This window comes from Anabrus simplex, chromosome 5 (assembly GCF_040414725.1).
Source record: "Anabrus simplex isolate iqAnaSimp1 chromosome 5, ASM4041472v1, whole genome shotgun sequence".
In the NCBI taxonomy this organism is placed as follows: domain Eukaryota; kingdom Metazoa; phylum Arthropoda; class Insecta; order Orthoptera; family Tettigoniidae; genus Anabrus; species Anabrus simplex.
This window is the reverse complement of record NC_090269.1, coordinates 90,198,682-90,206,914: the sequence shown is the minus strand read 5'-3', so window position 1 is coordinate 90,206,914 and position 8,233 is coordinate 90,198,682.

Below are 8,233 nucleotides of genomic sequence, written 5' to 3'. Positions count from 1 at the left end.
CTCGAATTGCTGCTGCAGACGCAGTCCGCTGCACCATAGCCGTACGCCGAATCTCTTCAACATCTCTTCAATACGCACTACATGTACGTAACATGACCTAATACGTAAAAAGTCTGTTTCGATTACAATGCGGTCGTGAAAATTCAATATTCATTGACATGCCCCACAACGGGCGACTTAAACGCACTCTACAGTGTGCTAGCAGCAGTGCCAGACCTGTAGCTCAGATCCTTTCAAACAGAACAAAGATGGCCTAGGCCACCATAGCTCAATTGGTAGTGAATTCCCGGGCATTTGATAAAACAGGAAGGCCTAACTATAGAACTTACGCACACCTCCGCGATCATGTCTTGCTGCTACATGCTAGCGGTGCTGTTAGAATAAAACACTTTTCCGTAACTTACCGAGGATGTACATAGTTTTGGCTTTTTTTTAAAATGACAAAGCAGTCCATTTTCAAAAAGGTTACCGTACTAATCTAATATGGCACAAAGTGAGGTACTAACGTGCACTCACAATCCTGTCACAGTCTTCTTTAACACCGCAACTTAACCGCATCTCTCAACCGCGGTACAATCCGACAATCGCGACCACGCTGTTCCAGGGTCTCCGAGACATTGTTATTTCCAGGAACCGAGCTACAAAAGCTGACTCGATGGTGCAAGCATGCAACTGTTTCTGGCCGTGGCTCCCGTTATTTCACTGGTCACGTTCCGGCCCTCTACAGAGTAATCCCTAGCTAATTATCCTTCTCATTTCTTGGTATTTGTCAACACGCGGTAATATTCCCAATACTGAAGTCTCTAGAGGGGAATATCCCCGCGCATCACAATCCTAAGTGCTTTTCTTTCTTTCAAGCTGCTTCAAGCAGTACAGACATGGATAATTATATATGGCCGTTCGGAGCCTTGCTAGTAGGTTCTTTGTCCCTACGTTTTAACATTTCGGCGTAAGTTCTTAATGCGCTCTTACCGTACGTAAAACAACGGTTGATCCTAGCTTTAGTTCCAGGAAATCTTTTTCTTTTGGGGAAAGGCGGTGGGGTGGCTTCCCCAGTGAGACAACGGTTTGACTGCAACCGACAAACAATGCCCAAAATTGTGTTTTGGCTTGAACCGACAGCCAGCGCTCAACATAGTCTTGGCGGGAACCAACAGCCAACGCACAATATGGTGCCTGAGTGGCAACCGACAGTCAAAGCCAAACATAGCCAGCAACGGTCATGTGACCAGCTACTGGCTCTCTCATTGGCTGAGTCGAACGGATGGCCTTGAATAAGGATTAGAATTCCGGTAGCACCTCCACTCCTCTATCATTGAGGGAACGACACCAACGGTCTTTCTGCACGGCGGAAACGATGAACCACGCCCCCATCCTTAGCATTCTCTGCTTAAACTTCCCGCGTTGTTTTATAATTGGCCAGGAACGGTCACTTGACCAACTACGGGCTCTGTCATAGAATGAGACCAAGACCGTGAGAAAGGATTTCAAGTGCATGAGGAAGTCCATGGCATTGGAGTAAATGGCAGCACGAGAAGGATAGATATGATCGCAGTTAAAGGGAAGAAAGGATATACAGTATATTAGACCCCACAGTAAGATTTGAAACACACTCCGACCAACCAGACGAAGTGGACCGAGAAAACAAGCCTATCTACCTGCCTACAGTGCCGTATTATAAAAATAAATACGAATTGGACGACATAGACGTGAGGGATCTCTTTAACATCAGTACCAAGGAGTTCATCGACTGGGGGCCGAAGGCGCTCAAGGGTTCTATTTTGATACTCAGACACCACTTATATTCGACAGACTGAGACATAATTTACTTATTTTTTATTTTATTTTTATTTTTGAATGAAATTGTTTGTGTATTCTTTGTCTTTGATAGCCTCCGAGTGGAGGAAGATTTTGAAAATAAAAAAATTACAGCCATTCCTTTTTATTAGCAGGTGAAAGTTAGAGCTGTGAAATCCGCTAATACGGTATATTATGTTCTCTCTTTCTTAATCCATTTACAGTCCAAGGTAGGTTTTTCTGTGGGATTCAGCGAAGGATCCGTCCTCTACCGCCTCAAGGGCAGTGTCCTGGAACGTGAGATATTTTTGTCGGGGATACAACTGGTGAGGAGGACCAGTACCCCGCCCAGGTGGTCACACCTACTTTGCTAAACAGGGGCCTTGTGGTGAATGGGCAGGTTGAAAGGGATGGGCAAGGAAAAGGGAAGGAAGTGGCCGCAGCCTTAAGTTAGGTACCTTTCCAGCATTTGCCTGGAGAAGACGTGGGAAACTACGAAAAAGAACTTCGAAAATGGATGAGGTGGGAATCGAACCCCCTCTACTTAGTCGACATCCCGAGGCTGAGTGTGGATCCCGTTCCAGTCCTTGTACAACTTTTCAAATTTCGTGCAAAGCTGGGAATCGAATCCGGGCCTCCGGGGATGGCAGCTAATCACACTAAGCACTGCACCATAGAGGCCACTGTGTGAATGTGGAGAGGAACTGACTTCTAGGCATCTCTTGGTCTGTCGTATATGCCCAGATTCATGTACAGGGCTGGAACTGGCACTGGCTGGAAACAATGCCATCAATGTAACCAAATACTGGTCACAACTTGTGAAAATATTATATATAAAATGTAGATATTTTCTTGTAATACTTGCTTATATGTATTGGTACCTCTGACACGAATAAATGCCACAGAGGCGGAATATATATTATGTTAATTTTGTTAAATTTCGTTAAATGGCTGCGGTGTTTCGTCACCGCGCTATGAGGTCCAGAAATCAATGTGTTCCTTATTTGCCATCTGGAAATCTGGCGCATATGATGTGGTGACACTTGTTTTAATTCTCGAGGATGCTCCTTGGGATCTCAGTTAAGTGGTCGAGGTACGTGACTCAATCCACAAGCTGTTCAGAACCAACACGTTCCCTCGCTCTTATGGACCAATTAGTGTTCTAAGCCACATGTCTGGTCACTTCGTTACTGTCCGCCAATGTTTCTGACAGCGCTGAAATTCAACTCATTTTCCTTCTTAATGAAGTTCTTCTACGTAGTCCTGTTAGCTGTTGTTTGTGAAAGACCTTGTTTGACTTCCGGTACTATCAGATAGTTAAGATTTACAGGAAAACAGGAATGTGATTAAAATGATGCATGTAGTCCAGCTCTATGAAGGGGTGTGCCCTAAGAAAGCTGCACGAATTTCCGACTCCATAGCTGAGTGATTAGCGTCGAAGTCTTCGGTCCTAGAAACCACTGGTTCGATTCCTGGTAGGGTCGAGGGATTTTTAAGCGTGAATGGTTAATTCCCTTGGATCCGCAACACTCTTGCAACTCACTCACCATACACAACTCTATCCTCCACCAGACTAACATGCAGTTTCCTATACACGCAGGCACCGCTCACCCTCGCTGGAATGCGTGCCTTACAACGTCTGCACTAGGCTACCAATACCCTCGTGAAATAATAATAATAATAATAATAATAATAATAATAATAATAATAATAATAAAAAAGGTAAAGGCATGCTCGTTCAACTGGAGGACGTCCAAAAATTTAAGAAACGAGATTTCCACTTCCAAAGGTGCTGAGTTTCACTCAGTTTACACCACAAATGAATATCAAGTTCATTCCTGGGGAGTAAAGGCGGCCGGGCATAGAGCTAACTACTATACCGCACCAAGTACTGAGGTTACGGATAGTGGAAGCCTTTACCTTCCAAACCTTCAAGGGCCTTGGTGGCCTGTACGGAGATGAATTAGCTTTATTATTATTATTATTATTATTATTATTATTATTATTATTATTATTATTATTATTATTATTATTATTATTATTATTAACTTATTTATTGTCCGGATCCATAGCTAAATGTTTAGCGTGGTGGTCTTTGGTCACAGGGGTCCCGGGTTCGATTCCAGGCAGGGTCAGAAATTTTAACCACAATTGGTTAATTCCCCTGGCACGGGGACTGGATATATGTGCCGTCTTTATCATAATTTCATCCTCATCACGATGCGTAGGTCGCCTACGGGAGTCACATCGAAAGACCTGCATCAGGCGAGCCGAACTTGTACTCGGACACTCCGGGCACTACAAGCCATACGCCATTTTATTTCATTTCACTTCGAAGAATGAAGATATCGGCAAGATACAGGGGATGGGTCAGAAAGGCGTGACAATTAAAGACACCCTTTGTCTTACACAACTAATAACATTGGGGTCGGAAGACGACAAGGGTTGACCAAGGAAGGTGGAAGAGGAATGGTGAAAGTGAGGATCCTCCCACAAGTAAGAAGAAGCAGTGGCAAGCTCTGCTAGGGGAACTGTGGGGCAAGACATCCATAAAATCCCGAGCATTCCATACAATTTAATCTCCTGTCCGGCGTCCGGGAGGAGTGATGGTGATTACTGTTTTAAGAGGAAGTACAACTAGGCAACCAACCTCTATACAACACTAATCAGTGAGAAAAAAGGAAGGGATCCGACACTTCGAAAAATGAAGGTATCGGCCAAAGAAAGGCAAGGGTCACGAAGGGCGTGAAAATGAAAAACTCCCTAGGTCTCGAGTGTTCTAATACCGTCGGGGTCGGAAAAGAATAAGAGTTGACCAAGGGAGGTCGGACAGGATGGCTGAAAGTGATGAGCTTGACACAAGTAAGTGGAAGCAATGCCAGGACTCAGCTGAGGGCCCCGTGGTCGCAACCCACGCTCCAAAGTTCGGAGCCCCTGGGGCCCCTTTTAGTCGCGTCTTACGACAGGGAGAGGATACCGTTGGGTGTTATTCTACCACCCTCACCCACAGGGGGACGTTCGGGAGGAATTATTTATTGCAACCCCCTTTAAAATTAAATTTCATCACATTTGCTTCGTTAGGATTCATCATAAGGAAGCCCGGCTCCATAGCTACATGGTTAGCGCGCTGGCCTTTGGTCACAGAGGTCCCGGGTTTGATTTCCACCATCAGTGGCTCATTTCGCTGGCACGGGGGCTGGGTGTATGTGTCGTCTTTATGATCATTTCATCCTCATCCTGATGTGCAGGTCGCCTACGGGAGTCAAATCAAAATACCTCTATCTGGCGAGCCGGACTTGTCCTCGGACACTCCCGGCACTAAAAGCTATACGCCATTTCTATCATAAGGAAATACGGAAGTGACAAATCTGTTGATGTTTTGCACCGGGCCCTGGAAAATAACACATGGCAGGAGAAGGGTTGCCTTCAGAACTCCATAGGACAAATGGGAGTGTGATGGATGATGCAGAACAATAGTATCAACACCACAAGTATTCAGAACAAGAGAATTCTCATAGCCTCTTCACTCCAACTCCAGACACAAACCTGAATGAGGCTAAGTCGTGCAACCCAGTGGGCAGCTGGGTAACCAATCCCAACGGTAAGTGGGTCGATGAACAAGTTGGTGTCTAGGGGAGCTATTTTGTTACCCAGAAAAATGCAACGTTTTGGCGTCAGGAAGGCCAACCGGCTGTAAAGCATACCGATCAAAACAAACAAATATGACAAGTTCTTTTAAATTTGGCCTCGGGAACTACTAAGGCGTTCCCCAGATGAGACTATCGGTGGTCCCGCCTGCCTTTTTGTGAGAGGTACATAGAGTCAAGGACGGGATCGGTTAAAGTAGCAAGTTTGAATAAAAATTGGTACCCTGAAGATCGGATCTATGAATGGGAAAGGGCGAGAGGTAGGACTTGCTGATGAGAAGAATGGAATATTGTGTCCAGGAAACTAGGTGGAGGAGAAATAAAGCATGGAAACTTGGTAGTGGATTCAAGTTGTACAACGAAGCAAGCAATGCGGAGAGAAATAGCATATGAATTATTCAGTACATGGATTTTATAACCTGTACGGTCGGTGTTAGTAGAAGAAGTGACCGAGAAATTTGTCTGGAGCTGTGTCTTGGGGAAGTCTGTAACATCATAAGGTACCAATGCCCTACAATGTTTGCTGCGAGGAGGAAGAGAAGGATGCCTTCTGGAATGACTTGGAACAGAAATTTACTGGTGTGCCAGCAGGTGAAAGGGTATTTATGTGTGGCGGTATGCATAGACATGCATGTGTCTATAAGGAAGGACAGCCACTGAGAAAGGTGCACGGAAGCTGGGGATTTGATACAGGGAACGAGGGGGCCGAGTGAATTGTAAATTTCGCACCCGCATCAGGTTTAGTGATATGTGACCCTTTCTTCCAGAAAAACAAGAAGCACTTGAAAATGTACAAAAGTAGGGGAAGAGAAAGGGGAATAGTCCTCCTGTGTGGAAGACAGCATCTTACGGAAGTAAGGAAATGTAAGGTTATAATAGGGGAATATGTGCCACCACAACACAAAAGGTTAGTCCTCTATTTCATATACCGTATATCAGTATGAAGAAGTCCAGCTTCAAAATGGATAGTATGCTAGCCTTTGAACTAAGACACCCCGGATTCGATTCGCGGTCGGGTCAGGGATTTTAACTTTCATATTCAATACGCGATGCACCGAATCTGCAGTATATAAATGCTATTTAAATATTGCTTTCACTCAGGCAAGGTGAAAACATTACTTTAAAAACATAAAAATGGCAGAATCTGCCACTATTCTCGCAGGTTACATTGCCAAAGAAGTTGTGATGCCACAAAATTGGCTAAGGTAGTAAATATGCTCTCATTCTGTAATTTAGGAACATCTTTTTAACTTACCTGAAAGAATGAATTTTCTTCTGCAAAATACATTTAACCATATTCGACGCTGTTTAGAACGTTCTTGTAGGAGAGAATTCAACTGGCAGCAGCTATGAAAGGATGAAGAAAATCCGTAATAATTGGTAAAAGATACCTAAGGAAGCTTTTAATATGCCTGAAAAAAATCATACGTGTTTGAAAGTTCCTGACCAATACAAAAACTAAGTGAAAGCTTGGAAATAATATCCGTAAGTGGAATTCTGACAATTTTCTCGTAGTAACAAATTAGGCACGTCTTACTTAATAATAATAGCAAAGCAAAGTCACCTCCGTACAGGCCATGAAGGCCCTTGGAGGAGTGGAAGGTAAAGGCTTCCACCATTGTTAACCTCGGCACGTAATGGGGTAGAGTGGTTAGCTCTACGCCCGGCCGCCTTTGCCCCCAGGAATTAACCTGGTACTCATTTTTGGTGTAGGCTGAGTGAACCTCAGGGCCATATGCACCTCCGTAAGTGGAAATCTCGTTTCTTAAATTTTACGACGTCCTTCCGGGCGAACCGAGCACGCCTTTACAGCCTCGGCCAGGCAGCCCCTACTTAATAATAATAATAATAATCACGGACTTGGTCAGGAAGAGACACCTAGCATTTTTATAGATACATCTACAGAATGCATCTTGCCAGGATGACCAACCAGCTTCTCCTTTATTGGCAAAAGAGGAAGATCAAGTCACCATAGTTGATGGAAGTAAACAAAGATCTGTAGATACTCGAGTGGAGACAAAACAAAACTTCTTTAAGATTATTTCCAAATTTCAAGTTTCTAGTTGTTTGGACAAAAATAAACATAAACATTTCCAAATATTGAATGAAATTTGGTAGAATTTGATGATGTTCTTTTAAAAAAAGAAACATGTCATTCTTTGTTTATTAGTGTGTAATTCTATTCCTTGTCTAATAGTGTACTTTTTACAGGTATATTATAGTGTAATATTTATATTGAACTCTTGTGTTCGACAGACTGAAAAGATTTTAAGCTACACTTAACAGAGTCGACACTGGAAGGTATGGATTCTTTCTTAACAAACACAACAGAAGTTTCCTCAGTGTATTTTCATCGTCGTTCTTCTCATGAATTTTGGATCATCCAGCGAGATACAAAATGAATTTGATTTATCTCAGGCAATACCAGGGATCCCAAGTAATTACTTACTTAATTAATTTATTAATGCATGTATCAGTACATAGAGCACAAAATCAAAATTTATCAGTCATCAAATAATAATAATAATAATAATAATAATAATAATAATAATAATAATAATAATAATAATGTCCGCCTCTGTGGTGTAGTGGTTAGTGTGATTAGCTGCCACCCCCAGAGGCCCGGGTTCGATTCCCGGCTCTGCCACGAAATTTGGAAAGTGGTACAAGGGCTGGGACGGGGTGCACTCAGCCTCGGGAGGTCAACTGAGTAGAGGGGGGTTCGATTCCCTTCTCAGCCATCCTGGAAGTGGTTTTCCGTGGTTTCCCACTTCTCCTCCAGGCAAATG